Genomic DNA, 22,498 nt, shown 5'->3' on the forward strand with positions numbered 1-22,498 from the left:
TGCAATTCCAAATAATTCTGGGAATGCCATGGTTGGAAACACATAATCCTTGCATTGATTGGCGAGAGAAGAGAGTGACCTTCCCAGATTGTGCACACACCTGTTACCCGGAAAAAACCTTGAACAAAAGCCTGGCCACCGTTACCAATCCAGTTGTGCAGTTACCTCAGGAATATCAAGAATTTCAGGATGTTTTTCAAAAAGAACAGGCAAATACCTTACCACCTCACAGATCATACGATTGTCAGATTGACCTAGTACCCGGTGCACAACCTCCATGCAGTAGAATCTATGCCCTTATGGAACCTGAACATCTTCACCTACGATAATACTTGGACCAATACCTTGCTAATGGCTTCATTCGTCCATCCAAATCTCCTGCATCCTCAGCTCTATTCTTCGTGCCTAAAAAGGAAGGTGACCTTAGAACGTGCATAGACTACTGCGCATTAAATCGGATTACGGTAAAAAAACGATACCCATTGCCTCTGATCCCCGAATTACTAGACCAAGTAAAGGATGCTTGTATCTACATTAAGTTAGACCTCCGAGGGGCATATCATCTGGTACGTGTAAAGAAAGGCGATGAATGGAAGACTGCATTTCGCACCAAGTACGGGTTATTCGAATACCAGGTGATGCCCTTTGGGTTGTGCAATGCACCAGCAGCCTTCCAGTATTTTATGAACGATGTCCTTCGTGAACTCATTGACGTCTGTGTTGTCGTATACATAGACAATATTCTAGTGTACTCCTCCTCAGAATCAGACCATGTGAAGCACGTTTGTGCAGTCCTAGAGAAACTACGCCAGCACAAGTTATACGCAAAATTGGAGAAATGTGTTTTTCATTCTACAGAAGTTGAATTCCTGGGATTTATCCTTACTCCAAAAGGAGTTCGAATGGACTCTCGAAAGCTGGACGCAATCCTCAAGTGGCCATCACCCAGTTCTGTTAAAGGGGTACAAAGCATGCTTGGATTTGCTAATTTCTATCACAGATTTATTCCTGAATTCTCACATATTGTACACCCCATCACAGCACTTTTGCGAAAAAACAAACGTTTTTTGTGGACTGAAGAGGCTGAAAGAGTCTTCCAAGAGCTAAAATCGAAATTCACGTCTGCACCTGTCTTAAAGCATCCACGCCATGAGCTTCCATACATAGTTGAAACCGAATGAAATCCAGTTTAGCCATGGGAGCTGTCCTGTGCCAGAAGGATCCCGAAACCGGTCAACTTCATCCAGTAGCATTCCGGTCAAGAAAGTTCTCAGCACCCGAATTAAACTATGCGGTTACTGATAAGGAGTTATTAGCCATCAAGTCTGCCTTCAAGGCTTGGCGGCATTATCTTCTCGGTGCCAGGCATACCATCACTGTAATCACCGATCACAGAAATCTGCAGTATTTGAAAACAGCCAAGGCCCAATCATCGCGTCAACTTCGGTGGGCATTATTCTTTGCCGAATTCGATTTTGTGATCACTTATCGACCAGGTTGTAAAAACAGCAAGGCAGATGGCCTATCCCGAATAGGGATGGGAGAAGTATATTCAAACCCGGAACCGGTGCCTATAATTTCAGAACAAAGAATTCTTGGCATAACTACTCTACAGACTCTAGAAGACATTCATTTAAAAATCCAACAACTTATCGATCCAGCAGCCCTGCAGGACTGGGTAAAGAAAGGCCAAGATTATTCAGTCATCAATGACCTGCCTTACTATCAAGGAAGTCTATTTCTACCAAACAAGGAACTACAAGAACTAGTCATCTCCAATTATCATGACGCCCTTATGGAAGGACACCCAGGTATCGCAAAAACTGAAGCTAAAATGAAAAGTCAATTCTGTTGGCCCACCTGGCGAAAGGACGTAAAGTCATTTGTGATGTCTTGTGGTATCTGCGCCCAAAACAAAAGTCAGAAGAAAAAAACAGCTGGCCTTTTACAACCTTTTCGATATTCCACCTACACCATAGCACACCTTGTCTTTAGACTTCATTACAGATCTACCTCCGTGTAATGGATTTAACACCATTCTAGTTATTGTGGATCTTTTTTCCAAACTGGCCCACTTTATTCCTTTAAAAGGATTATATTCTGCTTCGATTTTGGCCAAGGAATTTCTCGAAAACATTGTTCGAATCCATGGATTTCCTTCCGTATTGGTCTCTGACCGAGGTAGTCAATTCATTTTGCAATTTTGGAAGAAATGCTGTCAATTGGCGCAAATCGACGTAAGGCTATCAACCAGTCACCACCGCCAAACTGATGGTCAGACGGAGAGGACCAACCAGACTCTTGAACAATACCTACGTTGTATGCTACACCAAACCGAAAGCAATTGGAAAGATATTTTATGGATTTCCGAATACCCATACAATAACTCTGTACATTCAGGAACCGGACAAAGCCCCTTTTATACCATATATGGACATCATCCTTGAACCTCAGAACTCGATTCGCCTCAACACTTAGAAATGCCTGCAGTGACTCATCTGCACTCTACTATTACACAAGCCGTTAAGGAAGCAATAGAACACTTGAAACAAGCAAAGGAGAAATGCAAGAAAAATGCTGATCGACATAGAAATGAAACTCCACAATACCAGATTGGAGATCAAGTTTGGCTGGCTACAAAACACATACCTCTAAAGGGAACTCGAACTTTCAATCCTAGATATTTGGGACCTTACACCATTAAGGCCATTATCAACCCGGTGGCCGTCAAATTGGAATTACCCTCTAATTTGCGAATTTATCCTGTCTTTCATGTTTCACTTCTAAAACCAGTTCAACCTGGGACAAGATTAACCAAACCACCTGACCCCATCCTAATAGATGGAGAACCTGAATTCGAGGTAAAGAATATCCTGGACTCTAAGATGGTTAAATCAATACTTTTTTTATTTAATCGACTGGAAGGGTTATGGACCACAAGAAAGGTCATGGGAACCTATGCACCTCGGGTGGTGAAGAAATTCCATCAGAACTTCCCCGACAAACCAGCACCAAGGGGAAGAGCAACTTTAGGAGGGGCCTTTGGGGGGAGTGCTGTCATGATGCCTACCCCCGGGCATTCGGATCAAGCCCATCAGCCCCGGGAGCACGCATCCAGGTATTTAATAAAACCCCAGCAGCCCCGGCTGGGGGCTGTCTGGGTTGGCACCAGGCTCATAGACTTTACTTAACTCATGCAGACCATGCTGCAAATGAATCCAAGCCAACGTGAGGCCTGGATGGGACTATTTTACTACAGGGACTATTTTTTTACTCGGGTGTGGTTCTAGGGATTTCTTACCTGGAACTACTTTGGAGGCTATTTAAACCACGCCCGAACAGCAGCACATGCTTCGTGTTATTCTGCATCCAGCAGCGTAACGCTCACCGTGCCTGCAGTCAGCATCCAGTCTTCAGCCACGCCCGTCTCGAATCCAGAGCTCCTAGCAATAGAAGACAGAAGAAGGAAAGGTTTGAAAACAGATATTATTTCAATCCTTACCTGAATTCCGGATCCATCACGTCTTCGAACTTGAAAAGGACATTATTCTACACGCGTCGCATCGCAAGCTGCAGCGCCGCGCCATACTCACCAGTCCTCACAGCATTTTTCGATCCGGTTCAGCCTCCATCATTTTCTCCGCCGAATTCCACCATCTAGGGGACAAAAGAAACATAAGGTGAGCCGAGAGAGCCAACAAGTATAACCTCTCCACCATAGATTTACCTGATTAACAACCGGAGGCATTTTTCTCTAACAAAAACGCAACTTCTTACGCCGCACCTGTAAGGAGAGAGAAACTAGCAATTTAAACACACGCATCTTTTGCCGGACAGTGTTGGGTAATACCGACTCTTAACTGAACACCATCAGCTGCCACAAGACAATCTTCCCTTGGATGCAGCTGCAACACAAAAAAGGAATGTACAAGAGTGAACATCAGACATATTGAACTCTTTGAACTTTATACTTACGGGTTCTCGCCTGGAACCTCGGAGTCAATACTCATCCGGAACTCTTCCAACGCCCTCAAACCAGCTACGCGCCCCTGCATTCCACGCAGGATGGAGAGCTCATCATTTACAAACATAAGGTGAGCTTACTGAAAGTGAATATCGGTGGTGATTAGTGGGGAGAACAGTGGGGTGCCATTACTAAAATCCACGGGTTGCTAAATCCCTTTCTCCACTTGCAGGAGAATATTTCTACGGGTCAAGCAGTCGAGATTACGCGGTCCAGTCTGTCATCTCTGCACTACGCTTAACGTTGGAGGAAGTCGCAGCTGTCCGGGTCCGATCAACGCTCCTGTGGGAGCCAGGTGAGCGTAACAGGAGTATACAGAAAAACAAAATTGGTTGAGAGAAAGGGGTCTACTCCCAGACTTAAAAAAGGATCATGGCAGCTAGTCTATCCTGCACCATACTCTTAAAGAGGCGGATGATAGAATAAAACTTTCTCAACCTACTCTCTCTGCTCTGAACATCGTTTTGAGTTCCTTTGTGAGCCTGTATGATAACATATGGTCAGAGTTTAGCTCACACTCTCTTCTTCTCTCTGAAATCTATTCCAGGTTAGAGGGCCTTGATAGATTCGAAGAGTTAGTTAAAATTATTAAGGAAGACCATCCCTTAATGCCTACACATGGCTCTGATCCCATCCTCTCTAACCAGTCAACTGCTGATGCCCATTTGGTTAATAAAGTGCTTATTGGGAAAATGTAGAGTACACAAGGGGTAGTTCGAGATATGGGTTCGGGTACCACTGTCCCCCCGATGCTCGGATCAGGATATTTGTGATCATCCATCTATGATTCCTTCAATGACTTCTGAGGGTGTGCAAGAGGTTTCTGGCATGGAGGTAAAACTCCCTATCCCTCACACAAAAGTCATTACGGAATTAATGGAGGAGAAAGTCCTAGAGGAGTACTTCGGCCATCCTCTCAATTCTATTCTTCAGGGTCTTCCCCCTGTGGGGAGGACTCTAGGACTGGCCGATCCACCTAAGGGAGCCCATGTCGCCTCTTCTACGGATCCTATATCCATTCCGACTTCAGAGAATCCATCTGATCCTATTGACCTTACTAAAGAAATGATACATCAAAAAGGCTTTCTTTGCATAGGAAAGAAAAAAAAACTAATCAGCAAATAAAGAAAACTAAAAATCAGAAGAATTTGAAAAATATTACTTCATATACTAATCAATTTTTTAAAAATGTATTTTTGGCAAATACTTCGGCTCCTACAACCCCTTCTCTCGTTTCTAAGGGGAATGGGAACCCTGTTGAATCAGTGGTTTCTGTGACCTCTATTCCTAATATTGTGGCCATTCCGGCCATAGTCAATTCACTTCCCATTATACTAGTTCTATCTAGCTCACTTGATGCTTTGTTAGATGGTTCTATCACCATTAATACTGTCCCTCCAGTAGTGGGGCCTAATATTGAGGGGGATGTAGACATTTCGGTCTCCAGCCCTCCGACAATAGTTTCAACTTCACTAGAGCCGATTTCTACCAATTAGTTGAATTAACCACCAATATTATTATCAAGCCGCAGGACTCCTCCGCAGTCGCAGAAACCCCAACTATCCCTTGTAACTCTATTTCCGATGTTTGTTAATCTGCTTAGAATCACATGCTGTGCATAGGTCCGACATCCAGTGGTCACTGCGGAATATTTGCATTTTGTTTTTCGTAGTCGAAAAGGGGACGTCAACAAGGCGTGTCTGTAACACTATCCCTATAGTGACGTGCGTTGTACCCACAATCCCTCACGCGTCGAGGTCCCTCTGATTGTTTTTTTCCGCCCAGCTTATGGTCGCCTTACGCGGAGCTCCTAGAGAGACATTGCTAAACAATTCGGTCCTTAATATATACTCATTGTTAGCTGTGAAGCTGTTTCTCCGCCGAGCAAGTTTTCGACGGAGGAGAAGAGACGGAGAAGATCCTTCGGCGCTGCCGAACACGTGGCCAGGCCTCGCCGGCCAACATACAGTAGGGAGAGTGGGGGTTTCAAACTTTTACCTTCTCGTCGAGAATGTCTTTCTTTCTCCCCTATCTTTCCCTTGGGGTTGTTATCACCAGTTTTTATTGCCTCAGCTATGGAGAGGACACCTTTTAAGTTTTGCCCACGCTGTAGGGGCAAATACACTTGGAAGGACAAACACAAGCTCTGTAATCGTTGCTTGCCCCTCGATCATAAGGAGGACAGCTGCGCGGCCTGTAAGCTCTTGAAACCAAGAACTCTTAAAGAACGGAAAGTTAAGAGGTGGGCGGACTACGCTATGTCGAAGTCAATTTCCTCACCCGCCGCCGCTGTTACAGAAAGTGACGAGGAGGGTGATAACTCGACGTCCGTTACGGAAGTCATTAACCCCCAGAAGGAGCGCTCGCGCTCCTCGACGTCCGTCCCCGGCCCCGACGGGCTCAGCTCACGCCCTGCTTATGGGGATGAACACCCCGGCGACAAGGACGCACACAGACCCCATAGGCCTAAGCACACAACCCACGGCTCTTCTTCGTCCAGGACGAAGGATCCACCAGCGCCGAAGGGGACGCAGGGCACTCCGGCGTCGACCTCAGACCGCAAGGGTCTCAAGCCCCACCCGCAAACGCAGCCGCGACCAGCGATTGGGCTTTCATCTAATACGGGCGCTACCTCAAAAACATCCGACGTAACGCTCCATAGAGCGGCCGTCGAAAAACAACGCGCAACGCAGGCAACGCCGACTCCAGAACCCTCGACTGACGAACTCGTCGTCGAGAGTCTGGCGAGAATTGTTTCCGAGGACAAACGTAAGCGGACGACGAAACAGACGTCGAATACCGCACCGAAGGAAATAGAAACGCCGAAAAAGCACAAGAGTAGCCAGGAACTGCCCAATCCATCTAAAGGCACTTCTGAACTACCGAAGGGCTTTTCTGAGGGCGACGGAAACCTTTCGTCGACGTTGTGGGAGCGTTCGAAGCGTTTTGAAGATGAAAACACTGATTTCCCCCCTCTAGACTATTCAGGGGTTCCCCATGAGACCCTGGAAAGACTCCATTCTTGTATGGAAAAGATGGAGAGGTTCTTGGGTAGCCAAAACCCACCCACACCCAAAAGACCAAGAGAATGGACCCAGGATGACCGTAGGGTCAAGATTCCTAGGCTGTTTCCTCCTTCTATAGATGCAGATGCATATGACCTCACTGAAGAAGAGCAATACCTCCAGGAAGATGAGGAGTGTTTAGGTGGAGAGGGAGAACATGAGGAGGAGAGGTTTGAGGAAGACCCTTGCACTAGCGCAGGAGCTTTTGAGGAAGATACAGCTACCTCACAGCCCTGGCACTCCCCATCAGTGCAGCCTTGGCAATCCCCATCAGTGCACTCAGACCCTGATGTCTTTCACCCTTCTCCTCCCAAGGACTCACCTATTGGGAACACCTCCCCCATAGATGACCAGCCTTCACTTAATGCACTATTGCGCAAGGCAGCAGCGCATTTTGAAATAGACACAGGGGAGACTCTTCCGGACATAGACTTTGTAGAAAAAGTTATTAAAGAAAAAGCACCGGTCAGCCAGTCCATTCCGCTCCTGGCTTCTATAAAGAGAAGAATAACTCCTTCCCTTTCCAATCCGGCCTTAGTCAGAGGGGTCAACCCTCGGATAGAAAAGCTCTTCAGCCCTTCGTCTTCTGACCCTTTGTACATCAGGGGACATTCTATTCCGGACTCTGGTAGTGACAAACACAAGAAAGAGAGCGGGGGTACCACTATCTACTAGTGAGGCACCACCTGACAAAGAGGGCAAGAAGCTCTATGCACTTGGGAAGAGAATCACGACCTCCGCCGCCTTCTCAACCAGGATCGCGAATAACAATTCCCTACTAGCTAGCTACGCAGATGCACAGTGGAGCAAACTGCGCAGCGAAGCAGAGGACGCACCAGAACCCCTGCGTTCACGCCTGTTGGCTACTATATCAGAGGGAACACTTGTAAACCAGGGCATCGTAAAGAACTCCTTAGATGCCGCAGAGACAGCTGGCCGCTCCCTGGTTCAGGGAATACTTCTCAAACGCCATGTCTGGCTGCGCAATTCGGGATTTAAGCCAGAAACTCAGGCTTCCCTAATAAATAAGCCCATAGAGCAAACACATCTGTTTGGGAAAGCAGTTGATGAGGCACTAGAAATGCGAAGAAGGAGTTTGATACCATCAAGACTCTTGACCAAATTTCTAGGCCACCTAACAGACGCAGCTATGGCAATAGACGCTCCTTTCGTGGCCAACGCCAGCAGCAAAGCCAACAACAATTTTACTCTGCTACCAACTGGCCCGCTTACCAGAACACCCAGTTCAGTCAAAGAGGCCAACGGCGTGGCAAAGGAAGAGGGCGCGGCTCCAGTCCAAAAGGCCCCACGCCCAATACCAACAAATGACCCAAAGATTCGGGTCCCCTCCCATGCATCACTGGTCGGGGGCCGGCTAACATCGTTCCTTTCAGCATGGGAGGGAATAACGTCAGACCGCTGGGTATTATCCACCATAGCCCACGGATACTGCATCGAATTCAACGGTTCCCCGAAATACAGACCCCCACGGAACCGACGCATGACACCGGAACACCTCACCATTCTTCTTCAAGAAGTAGAAGAGCTACTGAAAAAAGAAGCTATAGAGGCTGTTCCCCTATCTCAGGTAACAGAAGGTATTTATTCAGTGTACTTCCTTGTACCCAAAAAGGACTTAACCATGCGCCCTGTATTAGATCTGCGCCCAGCGAACAACTTTGTCAAACCCCAAAAGTTTCGTATGGTGACCCTGCAGGAAGTAATCCCACTGTTATCACAGGGGTATTACATGACAACACTAGACATGAAAGATGCATACTTTCATATTTTAATGTTGCCAGCGCACAGAAAATACCTCAGGTTCAAGATAGAGAACAAACACTATCAGTTCAGAGTACTACCCTTCGGGATAGCATCTGCACCAAGGGTATTTACGAAGGTACTGGCAGTGGCAGCGGCCCACCTGCGCAGATTATCCATCCCGGTTTACCCGTACCTCGACGACTGGCTCATAACGGGGGATTCTTACGAAACATGCTTCTCCAATACCCAAAGGACCGTAGACCTTTTGTCCCAACTGGGCTTCTCCATCAACGAAAGGAAGTCCAGCTTAGACCCCAGCCAAATCAAACAATTCCTAGGGGCTCTAATTCGAACAAAGGACGGCCTCGTCTTCCCCTCCAACGAGAGGGTCCAAAACATGCTGTTTCAGATCCCCCAATATGTGGCAGGTCGAGAGGTGACGGTACGCAAAGCAATGCGCTTGCTAGGGATGATGGCGTCATGTATTTATTTGGTACCTCACGCGCGCCTGCGCATGCGCCCAATGCAAGAGTGGCTCTACAGCCAGTGGTGTCAGGCCAGCGGACAATGGGACGATCTGGTGGTGGTCTCGCAGGCCTTGGTTCTCTCGCTACGGTGGTGGACAAAGGAAAACCTGTTATTAGGGAAAACTTTTGCCACACCCGCAGTGGAAGCCACTCTAACCACAGACGCATCCCTTACAGGATGGGGGGCTCACCTATCCCATCAGACTGCTCACAGAGTGTGGACTCCGAGCTTAGCATCCAAGCATATAAACCTGCTGGAACTATTAGCAGTGTTCAAAGCACTGAAAGCCTTTCAGGAACACTTACAAGGAAAGACAGTGATGGTCCTCACAGACAGCACCACAGCCATGCACTATCTCAACAAACAAGGGGGCACTCACTCTCCAGGACTGTCCAAGCTGTCCCAGAATATATGGAAGTGGGCTCTCAAACACAACATGTTCCTACTATCACAACATGTACCAGGGGAACTCAATCTGCTAGCAGACAAACTCAGCAGAGACTTCCCCCTACCCAAAGAGTACGAATGGCAATTACACGAAGACATCGTCTTAGACGTCTTCACGCAATGGGGTTTCCCGGAAATAGACCTGTTCGCAACCCTGGAGAACTCACAATGCCAAAGTTACGCCTCCAGGTACCCCCAGAACCAGTCCAAGGGGAACGGTCTGTTGATTCAATGGTCAGGGAAATTTGTTTACGCCTTTCCCCCGACTCCCCTCCTCAACAAAGTGGTGCACAAGATGCACCAGGAGCAGGTTACCATGATACTAGTAGCCCCAATGTGGGCCCGGCAGCCATGGTTCGCTCACTTGATGGAGATGTCCCTATCTCCCCCAATGAAACTTCCCTGCCCGTACAACATGCTGTCACAAGACAAGGGCAGGACACTGCATCCATGCCCTCAGACCATGAACTTAGCAGCCTGGCTCCTGAGATCATAGAATTTGGACATTTACATCTCCCTCAGAGATGTATGGATATCCTCAGGGAAGCCAGAAAACCTAATACTCGCCACTGCTATTCTAGCAAGTGGAAAAAATTTGTCATCTGGTGTAGAAGTAAGAACATCAACCCGGTTGACTGCTCTGCCACTAACATTATTCTGTACTTGACCCATTTACTGGATTCAGGTCTAGTGTTTAATTCCATTAAAGTCCACCTAGCGGCACTTTCTGCATACACCACTTCCCAACTTAAAGTGTCGTGGTGGAAGATACCAGTTATCAAGGCCTTTATGGAAGGGGTAAAGAGAATACACCCCCGATAGCTAACCCAGCTCCCGGATGGGACTTAAACGTGGTACTTTCTAGACTCATGGGCTCTCCTTTCGAACCCATGCACAAGGCAACTCTTAAATACCTCACTCTTAAGACTGCTTTCCTAATAGCTATCACCTCCATTAGGAGAGTAAGTGAACTACAGGCTCTTTCTGTACTAGACCCCTTCGTATCAGTTCACAAGGATAAGGTGGTTCTCCGCACACACCCAAGGTTTGCACCAAAATTCATCTCCAAATTTCATGTAAACCAATCTATAGAACTACCAACGTTCTTTCAAAACCCTTCCAGCTTGGGAGAAAAAAGTCTGCATACACTAGATGTACGCAGAGCTGTCATGTTCTACATGGAAAGAACCAGATCACTGAGAAAGACTAATCAGTTCTTTGTCTCGGTGGCAGCAGGAAGAGAAGGAGATGCCGTCTCTAAGTCCACTATATCTAGATGGATTGTACAATGCATCACTCTCTGTTACACTCTTGCTAAGAGAGAACTACCCTTCAAGCCAAGAGCACATTCCACTCGAGGCACTGGGGCTTCCATAGCATTCATTGCAAATGTTCCCCTTGAGTCCATCTGCAAAGCGGCTACCTGGAGTTCTGTGCACACCTTTACAAAACACTACTGTCTAGATGCACACTCTAGATCTGACTCCCAGGTGGGGCAGGCAGTATTAAGACATCTTTTCTCTACTGTTCCTTCTCATAACCCACCGCCAACTCCGGGTACTGCTCGCTAGTCTATGCACAGCATGTGATTCTAAGCAGATTAACAAACATCAGAAGACAATGCATTACTTACCGTAAAAGCATTTCTGATGGTTGTATCTGCTTAGATTCACATGCGCCCGCCCTTCCTCCCCGCTCGGATGGAAGGAACATAGACATCCTCTACTATATTTCTCTCTTTTCTGTACTCACTCACGTCTAGAAGGCTCCCTCAGGGCAGAAAAATACAAACAGAGGGACCTCGACGCGTGAGGGATTGTGGGTACAACGCACGTCACTATAGGGATAGTGTTACAGACACGCCTTGTCAACGTCCCCTTTTCGACTACGAAAAACAAAATGCAATACTCCGCAGTGACCACTGGATGTCGGACCTATGCACAGCATGTGAATCTAAGCAGATACAACCATCAGAAATGCTTTTACGGTAAGTAATGCATTGTCATCTGGGGTAGATCCGCTCCATCCAGAGACCACTTTCTCTCTGATTGCGGCAAACTTGGTTAATATTGATATGGTTAAACATCTATTCCAGGTCCTGCTTGTTCCTAAAATTGCTAGTGGGGTAGTGCCTAATTCAATTTTATTCCCTCCTCAGGATGGGACTCCACCTATTCCTTCTTTATCTTTGGACCCCCTTCTTTCTTCTGTTTCTGAGGTTCATCCTGACAATACCGAGCCTACTATGAGGGATTGTGGTATGGGAGTTCGATCAGCGGGTGGTTCTTTTGCACCTAACTCTCTTAATTTAGTTCATTCAAGTATGTCTAGTGTTGGCCCTGCTACAGGCCGTGAAGGTGATCGTCCTGGGCCTGATTTCGCCCATTACAGCAATTCTTTCAAATCATGTGAAAGATTCCCTGTGGGCCCAAACGTAATCCAAAATAGGACTATATTAAGGGGTGCAAGGGGCACTGATTTGGAGGTTGACTCCTTAACTCAGTTCACTAAAAAGATCACTGATTCTATACCTCAACCAGCAGAGGTGAAAGATCTTCTTGATATTTTGCAGCTTACCAGTCTCTGGGGTCAAGACATGCCAATTTGTCTTAACCGTGGTAATATTTAAAAAAATGTTCATCGATTACCCGCGCTCTCACTCATCTCTAGCTATGATATGGATAGTATTTTTTTTCAAATTCAGGGTAGGGTAGATGTGAGTAATATCGTTCTTAAATCAAGAGTGGTACTGGAACTGATTATGGGGCGCAGGGAAGGGCTAATGCAGCTTGGTTTTGAAGCTAACCTACTAGACTCCACTCAGTTTTCCAGTAATAATGGAGGGGGTGCAGAGTATAGGGGAAACCTTACTATGGTATATCATCCGGAAAGAGCTCCACAGCCGCAACAGAGGCAATTTACGCCCAGATTTAATGGAAACTCTCGAAACTGGGCACAGGTTACAGCAGGTCTGTGGAAATGAGTATCATCCGATTCAATCGGAACTTCCCACTAAGGTTCTCCCTTTGAACAGCTTTGCGTTTCTATCCTGGAACTCCAGAGGTAATTCCCATTTCTTTACGAATTTGGACACTGTAACTATGATTAGGGCTTCACATTGGGTTTTTCTGCAGGAAACCTGGATGCTTTCAATTCCGGTTCTAGATGGATTTGATATCTTTTCTCAAAATGCTAAACCTAGTCTGGGAGGGAGAGCCTCTGGGGGCCTTCATATAGGAATTAGAACCTCCTTTGGCTTTAGAATAAGGTTCTTCCGGATATGCCCTTTGGCATCTTGGCCCTGGAGGTGTCTTCTCTTGATCTAACGGTTAGTCTCCTTTTGATTAATGTATATTGGCACACGGGCATCTCTGCACTTGAGCCGTTTCTGCAAAGGCTAACGGATACGCTTCTTTCTTGGAGATCTCTGCACCCTAGGGGGAAATTGATTCTGGCTGGTGATCTTAACTCTGATTGCTCTATCTCTTCTGAATCTAAATATGATGATTTGGGATTGGCTAGGAAGGATGACTCTCGCCTAGGCCTGAAATTTGTACGGCGCCGTTTTTGGAATTTTGCTTTGGATTCGGTTGGTCTAATTTGTCTTAATGGCTATTATGATGCCACTAACTCACCTTGCCCTACATGGCGCAGACCGTTTTCAACATCTACTTTAGACTATGTCTATGTAGATCATTCCCTGACTCCTCTTTCGTCTGAAGTCGAGGTCTTTTTCAACCCATGGAGTGACCATGGTATCCTGCGGGTTTCATTTATCTGTCCTTTTCCCATGAAGTTTCTGCCCGCTGGGGGACCATACCATCTCCAAACTGTGGGACAAGGGACAGGGGTACGTTGGTCACCTACAAATATCAGTTTACTTAACCGTAAACTGATCTCATCCTTTAATCATACCTCTCTCTCTTGGAAATTAGCAGTTTTCAATACAGTTCACTTTGACAGTTTTCTTAATGCTCTTCACAGCAGTATTCACGGCCTGCTTAGGAAGGGCGTTTTCAAAAAATCTCATCCTCATAGATTCGATCAAGAGCTGGCTAATGAAAAGGCCCTCACTCAGAAACCTATTTGAGGTGTACAAGCTCTAGATACTGAGTGGGTTCATAAAAAAATAAAAATTAAAGCCATCTGCCAAAAATATAAAAATTACTGTAAGTCAAGAAAAGCTACTATGCTACAAAACGACACAGAGCATATGCTTGTAGTACTAATAAAACGAGACCTGAGGGCATTCTGGGTTACTTTGGCCAGCCTAGATGATGTGGCGGAGGCCGATCCGTTGAATGCTATCCCAGAGGTTCAATGGGTAGAGCATTACACTGAATTGTTTGATACAGGGGGAGAGGGATTAGAATTATTTCCTTCGGGGAAGAATGTGTCAAAGGATTCCTGGAAGCCTGTAATTGATTCTGAGACAGTATGTGGACTTATTTCTAAAGCTAAGAAATCTAGGGCTGCGGGGCCTAATGGCCTAACTAACAACACATTCAAAGCTGAACCAGAACTCTGGGCCAACCTCCTCTCCTTACTTTTCCAAGACTTTGTTAATTCTGGGAATGTACCCATTAGCTGGCAGACCGCTCACATTGTTTCCATTTTTAAAAGAGGTTTACGTACTTCGGTCAAAAATTACAGACCTATTTCTCTTATCGATGTGGACTGCAAGCTTTTTGCTTCTATGCTTCTTTCCCACCTTAACGTCTGGATCAAGGAAAATCATATTCTCCCGAAACAACAAACAGGTTTCAGGGTGGGCCATTCAACTAATCTTAACGGCCTCATCATTACTGCCCTACAAAGTTCTACCTGGGGTAAATATGACGGTTCTCTCTATGTTGCTTCAATCGATCTGTCAAATGCCTTCGATTTGGTAATTAGGTCAAGACTCTGGGAAAAGTTAACCAAATGGGGTATTCCGGCTGGTCTTTTAACTCTTATCATGGCAATGTATGAGAACTCCGGGGTCCATGTTAGGATCGATTTGGCAGGAACACTTTCCAGAAGGATAAGGACCCGTGTTGGGGTGAGACAGGGTTACTCTTTAGCGCCCTGTCTTTTTATCCTTTATATGGCAGATGTGGGTGATTTTCTGGGAAATACAGGCATGGTGAGCGCTAAATTGGGGGATCTTAGGCTCTCATGGTTGGCATATGCCGATGATTTTCTTCTCTTCGATCACACCAAAGTTGGCTTGCATAGGCTCATCTGCAAATTCGAAGAATACGCCATTCTTAATGGGCTGAAGATTAACTCGAGCAAAACCCGTACCATGGTCCTTTCAAAGGGGAGAAAAGGGAATAACAAAGTATGGAAAATAGGTGGTGAAAATATCATCAGAGCACACAAAATCGTCTATCTGGTATTTCTTATTCTGGCCCAACCATCGGCTATTGAATTTAGATGATTTCTTAGACACAAACTGCTCCCACTCATCTCCCAATCCATAAGATTAGACAATAAATATTGCATGTTCTCTTTCAAACCTGTAGTAGATTTTTACAAGGGTAAGTCGCCCCAAAGCTACTTTATGGAATGGAACTTCACTATTCGGCACTTTTGACTTTTTGGGACTCTGTCGAGGGTATCTATTGGAGGAAAATTTTGAAACTGCCGAATTCTATTCCAATAGTGGCCATAAGATATGAACTAGGGCTAGTTTCACTGCGAGCCAGGATTCTTTGGAGAGTCCTTACTCTTTTTTCATCCCTGCTCTCTCCTAAACCTGATACCCTCTACGTTGACGTGGGTCATACAATTCTCTCCCAGGGACCTTTGGATCGTAATCTTTATCTTAATGCATTCAGTGATCTCTGTGACAAGACCCTGTCAGATATTTCCACTGATAGGGACACTTTGTTAACAAATCCCAATAAGGTTAAGGAGTGTCTATTTAGTCATGACTCAAGCAATACAATTGAAAAACTGCATTCCTATCCCTCTCTGTGACCTTCAATTTGATCATAAGAAAAGAGGTTTGTTGTCTTTTATTCTGACTCAATTCCCTAATCGATATTACTGTTCACTTCCCCTCAAACTTAGATGGAATCTCCTTCACACCAGGGAAGTTCTTCATAAAAGGGAGGAGTTTTCTGATTTAGACCCTACTTGTCGCTTCTGTAAAACTTTGGGGGTGATTAAGTCCTCTCGGCATCTGTTTCTAGAATGCACTGCTTTGATAACTCTAAGGGACAAATATTTAGCTAGATTTAACACAATGGGTCAATTGGGGACTGATAATCTTATCTGGTCACAGTGTCTTGCTATTACTAACATTAAGGATGGGCTTGCTGTGGCGGGTTATATTAAAGCTCTAGATTTGTATGCCCCCCTTTTATGATTATGCCTGTCTATTTGAATTTTTTTTAAATTTCTGCTATCTTTGGTATAAGCTGTTTTTTTAGTTATTTGAAGATGTACTGTCTATTTTATATTTTAAACTATTATGTCGAATTGTAATTGCACTGATTCTTTTAAAATGTGTCCCTTACTATTTGGAAATTGGATCTATGTTTTTAATATATTACCTTAAAGAAAAAAAAAACACTGTTTGTATATCCGAAATTTAGATGTAATTAATGTTTTCCTCTTCTTAACTTCTTTGTAAAGGTTTCTTTTGTAAACCATATACAATAAAAGAAAAAAAGAAAAAAAAAAAGATCCATGAGACTGCTGAAATATGGTCTTTCAGTCTATAAAAATCTGAATCAAATCTTACATTGCTTAGTGTGCCCCTATTTGAAAGACAAATGGTAGGCTAAACAAAACGAGTTAACCGACTAGGTCGCAGAGATTAACTTTAGGGCCACTGGATAGCGAAATACATTGTTATCTTGCCCTCTCAATATGGCTGTAATAAAGACCAGCAAACTATACCATTGAGCGTACGTCCGTGCGTGACATATTTTACACCTACTTAGATGGCCGCGTCACAAGGCTGCAAGACCATAGAGCAGTTACATGTATAGACACACATTGTGGTGTTTAAACTGCAACCCTGGTTACTAAGGAATGTGAGGAGCCCACTCACGGGGCGCATCTGGTAGAAGGGAAAGTCAGCGGTATAACACGCCGATAAAATATCAAGGCATCTGTTGGAGCCTTTGAGGTTAACACGAATGTGCGCCCTAGATGTACCTACGTCATTGTAAATATGTTGGACTAGGTTGTATAGGTCCTAAACTTTCCTGCCTACAAAAAAGAAAAAACTGGGTAGAGTCCCACCTGAGTTTTTGTGTTAAGAGGGGCTCTGTGGTCTTGGTGCACTTTTCAGCAGCCAGGAGAAGACTAAATATCGCCAGTCAGATTCTCTACTCTAATCTGGACCAGCACTCTGGTGAGGCGACTTCAAGGACTTGAATCTTGTCTCTGTAGAGCTGCCACCAAAGTTTAAGCTCAATTAGGAAGACCATGCACTGCACAATGGCTCGAGATCCCAGTTTATTGGGGTATTGCAGCTTGCAAGGTCTCAGCACGATGTGGGGTGCCTCAAAATGCTTGTCTTGAGTCTAGTGGATCTCACCAGGCTCTGGGTCAGTTTTGCCCTTTTCAGGATCCCCAGGTTGATTGGAAGGAAGGGTTGCAGCAGGCTCTGGTTACACAGCAGGCTCTCTGAAAATCGCTTCAGCAGTTTCGGTTTCAGCTCCAGTCCTCGACTTGTCAGCAGCTTCCAGGTTCAGAGTATTTAACAGGAACTGCACCACAACCTCTGTAATCTCTGCATTTTACAGAAAGGGGTGCTCTGGCTGTCCAATAAGGACAGCCACCCCCTCCCCCCTGTTGAGACTGAGCTCCTTTCAGGTAAGGTGAAATACAAAGTGCTGTGGAGCTTGGCAGGAAATATAAAGGATTCCTGCCGAACACAAAACTAGCACTCTGGTCATTCTGTCTAGAATGCCGGGGAAGTCCTCAAACTACAAGCAAGAAATTGTGAAAAAAGAATATCCCGCCTGTTAAGAAAAGTGGTGGCCCTTCTGTGCATTACTGAGTCTGAATTAACAGCCTGTGAGTAAAAATGACTAAGTCATAAAAGGTAAAACCACTGCCACCAGCCATTCAAGTAAACTTGAAATTGTAACAAATGTTACAGGCAAGTAAGGAAGGGGATACATTTGATCCCCCCAGCACTACACATAAGGTGGGGTGTGCTGGCACACTATATAAAATGTAAGGGGGAGGGGAGATGCACATCCCTCTTTACTACTTTGGAATTGTAGTTCACTCACGTACATGAAAGGGAATAACAGGGGGAGCCCATAGGTGCATCCCAGCCTAAGCCCAAAAGTTGTAGGAAACTATACTTTCAACCATACACTATGGAGAGACATAAAAAGGTCACCCCATATAAAGAGCAAAAGACTAGGTGAGAAGGGAAAAAGATTCCCCTTCACCTAGGGACAAGGTAAAATAGTTACCTAGTCGAAGCAGAAAGTTCTGGGGTTGAAGCTCGAACCAGGCAGGGACCTGGCCTCCACTGCAAGGCACTGTATCTGTTAATAGTCAACCAGGAGGCTATGATCCAGTAACCACTGCCTTAGTAACAGTGCTAAGTTTCAATGGGAAATACCACAGATGGATATCCCTCTTTGTCTCAATCAAGCTCTGGAACTATTATCTCCAAGCAAACATGCCACATCAAATAGAGCAGCATGGCAAATACAACACCCAGATCAACCTCTACTGACGTACATACCAATTCATTGATTTTCTGTAAATGACACCTCAGCATGCAACTGCATTTGTCACGAATACACCCATTTATGTAGGGACACATATCCTTATTTTATGAACTAAAATACCCCTCCCCTCCCCCACACTAAATTGCCTCTGTCAAGGAAGGTGGGAGAGCAGATGGAGTTGGGTTGGTCTGCGGGCACTTTTCACTCCTGCTCCACCCATCTTTTCCTGTTAAATGAAACTGGAACAGGAAGACTTTCATGGGAGGAAAAACAGCTGAATAAAACCGCAATTTTATTTATTTATTTATTGACTTGTTCCGTGCCGAAAGCCTGCAGGCATCGTGGCGCCTACACAAAGACACTAGGAAAGACAAACCAGATTACGGGACGCCAAGAAAAAACAATACAAAGGGACTACTGCCTAACGAGTCCTGGCCTGCCTAATTATCTTCTTACTTGAAGCGGTATGTTTTTAAAAAATATTTCTGAAAACTGTATAGTTGGGCTCAATTCTTAGTAGTAGAGGCAAGTTGTTCCATTTGGGTGCAACCATCACTGGGAAGGCCCTACTCATACCATTAGATCGCTTATGGGCCAAGATGGTTATCCAACCCAGAACATCCAATATCAAGGATCGTCTAGGTACATATTGGGTGTTTTTGTTCCTTTAGGTATGCTGGAGCGTTCCCGTACAGACATCTATGAAAGTCTGTAACTGGATCCTGTCTTCCACGGACAGCCAATGCAGGTCTACTCTGTCGTTGCTGATGTGTTCTCTCCTTGTTTTCCTTTTCACTATTCTCACTGTACAATTCTTGATCACTTGGCATTTGGCTATGCATTTCGTATTAGTGCCTAATAATAAGGCATTGCCATAATCAAGCTGGGACAATATGGTTGGCCTAGCGATAGTAGTGCAGTTTTCATCACTCGGGTATGGATGGATGGATGGAATGTTTTCACTTTCCCCACTACCTGTATAGAGGAGTCTTTGATGTTAAACGACTCATATTCTAGTCCTAGCTTGGCCCGTGCTTGGTGGGAACCGAAGATCATCATCTGTTTTACTGACTTTGAAGCATGGATGGACAAGAACTGGATGTGCCTCAATTAGTTTGTATAGTGCAGCCACTTTGGTGCTCAGTTCTCTGTATAGTTTATGAAATGCGCTCCGATATTATCAAGTACTACGCAGAGACGCCAGAGGTAGAGGTTGAACAAGAGCGGCGACCGGCTAGCACCCTGTGGGACACCACAGGAAATAGGTGATTCTTGTGAGAATTCGTCTCCCCAATGAATTTTTGATTTCCTATCTGCTAGGAAAGATGGCGACCAACTGGTGGCCTCTTTGGGACAGTTAGCCACCTTCTCCAGTGACCATTGGAGCTGCTGCTGGTCCAATAGATCAAAGGCTGCGCTGAGGTCTAGTAGTATAAGTAAGCCTGCTTTGCCTTGGTCTATATGCGTTTGCAGGTCCAGCATTGCTGTCTCCGTGCTATGAGCCGCTCAGAAACCGGACTGTCGGCTATGTAAGATATAATTTACGTCAACATATGATTGTATTTGTGCTGTAGCCACCTTGTCCATCACTTTAAGTAAGAAATTGCTGTTTGTTATGGGTCTCATATTTCCTGGCTCCTTTTGATCCAGACCTATTTTTTTCACCAGTGGCTTGGTGGTAACTGTTTGGATGGTTTTAGAGACTGTTCTGTCTTGAAAGGACGCATTAACAATTTTAGTGAGCAGTGGAGCGAATATGTCTTTGTTCTCCAAGATCATTTTCGGTGAAGAATATTTTCGGCACATGATGTAGGTTTCATTGATGACAATATTTTAACCATGCCCTCAATTTTGAGTAGATGGAATTGAAAACTTTCCATCCAGTAGGATGCCAGGAGGAGGAGAATGGAAGTAAACCTGTTTAGCTTGGCTGTTTCCCTCTTACTTATTAACTGGTGTTTGTCTCCTACCACCTGACACTGTCAATCCTTGCACACAGCAACACTCCACCTACAAAATAACCCTCACACCCCATATTGCCTGCATGCCAGTGCCTAACCTAGTTTTACAGTGCACACTTAAACTGGATTGATCTTTGGCACTCTTCCTTTATCGTCACAAGCCATGTAGTGTAAACATATCCCTAGGTCTTTTTGATTCTACCTCGGCACACTTGTTTACTGTTTTTCAAAGGCATTTACTGTTTTTTCTTTGTACACTGGTGTGTTTTGAGCAATTGATAACACGAGTGTGAATGCAGGGGTAAAAAGTTCAAGTTGCAAGCTCCTAGCCATCCATATAGTCACTTGCCCCTCAATTCTACACATACAGACAGCATACCATTGCTTACACTCAGAGTTGATGATTTGAACCCTGGTGAATGTGTAATTTACTAATGTCTTCTGTATGATGCCATGTCTGTCTCCGGCTATTTGGGGTGCAAGAGAATAGCTTATTCTTCATGTTCGTTTCTAAAAGGCTATGGTTGTGCTTTACAGGTCTTTGAAGACCCCAAGATGGAAGAAGTGATGCACCTAATCTTTGTATTGAACTGGAAACCCATCAGCTTCTTGCCTAGTGGAAGGCGGGAAGGCAGCATTGACTAAGGCAGCCTTTTGTGTACTTGTACGTGAAGTTGATTCCTGCTGGACTGCCTCGTGCACACCTGACTATCACCTGCAGCCAGCAGGGGGTACACCTAGATTCGTTCTCTTTCCTGCATGAATGTATCATTCCAAACGTTTGTTTGCCTTAGGATTTTCTACAGAGCAAACCCAACCCTCCCAATTTTTCTTCCACTTCTGCAAATAAATCCTGCGGGTTTCATCCTGAAGAGTTCATACTACAACCTGTTTCAATGGTCCTGCTCTGGGTTTTCACAAACATCTGGAAGACCCTGCTGAGTAGTGTCATGGGCTTCTGGGCAGAATTTCATCGCTTGGACCATGTGTGCTGCCAGATTTAAATTGGTCTTCCAGCACAGTACCCCCGAGAAGCAGTGCACTATGACCTTTGTAGATGGAATAGAGGTAGGTGCTCATGCCACCTCTGGAAGCACCTTTCCTACCACAATGGATATTTTGATGGTTACAGTTCTGAACTAGAAGATACCACTGTTCATTGGCTTTGCCTGCTTCCCAATGGGCGTGTACCTTTTTTCTAAATTTTGTAATTTCTTGATTGGCCCTGAGAAATGTTTGTGCTACTCCTTTGATGCACTGCATCCTGCTTCCTTTTTAGTTGGATGTTCAGTGGGACGGTATCATTTGTACTTTCTTTTTAAAATCATACATACAGGGGACTTTTGTGTTTTTGTGAAGTTCTGCTACCTATACAGTTAACAGATAAAACTGTTTGGAAAAATAAACATAATGGATTTGGGCAGGAGGAGGGGTGGAATTAATTCTTCCAATAGCTTATTAAATTGAATGAAAACATGGATTCTGTTGCCTGCTTTTTAGCTACTGAAATCAAAAACCAAAGCCAAGTAGTTTGGTGTGTTACTATGCGATTGAATGCATGTGTGAGATTTGCTCATGGCATCCCATGTTAACATCACTTCTGTTGACTGAGGAGGAGAGCAGCTTTGTGGGCTGTTTGAGCGCATGCTCAGGAAGGTGCCCAGGAGAAATCTGCACACCAGCACAGTGATCTACAGCAACCCACATGCTCCAGCTGAACTCAAAATAAACAGTGACTGATCCAATGGCAAGACTAGCAGCTGTGATGAATTCAGTGATAAAGGGAGTGGACCCTCCTCCACCACCACCTAAAGCGACAGAGCAACCTGGGACATTGGTAGCCTACAAGTCCAGTGACCCAACAAGTACCACAAGTGATACCCTATGAACGGAGTTTGAAAAACCAGCATAGGCTCTCAGATCTTGCCCAATTAGAGTATGGTTAAGATGACCAGAAGACTTGACAGACCCACCCTAACCACACATCCTTAAGTGAGGAGTAAGATTGTGATTTTT

The 22,498-nt window shown here is 45.1% G+C and overlaps 1 protein-coding gene across 1 annotated transcript in view; it reads left to right on the forward strand.

The window, feature by feature from the left end:
* CREBZF (CREB/ATF bZIP transcription factor) overlaps positions 1-21,962 on the forward strand; it is a 109,270-nt gene extending 87,308 nt beyond the window's left edge. Inside the window, exon 5 of the transcript XR_011284118.1 lies at positions 21,020-21,962. The gene's annotated coding sequence lies outside the window, so the exon portion shown is untranslated. The remainder of the gene's footprint in view (positions 1-21,019) is intronic.
* The last annotated feature ends 536 nt before the right edge of the window (positions 21,963-22,498 follow it).

This window comes from Ambystoma mexicanum, chromosome 7q (assembly GCF_040938575.1).
Source record: "Ambystoma mexicanum isolate Mex_15411 chromosome 7q, UKY_AmexF1_1, whole genome shotgun sequence".
In the NCBI taxonomy this organism is placed as follows: domain Eukaryota; kingdom Metazoa; phylum Chordata; class Amphibia; order Caudata; family Ambystomatidae; genus Ambystoma; species Ambystoma mexicanum.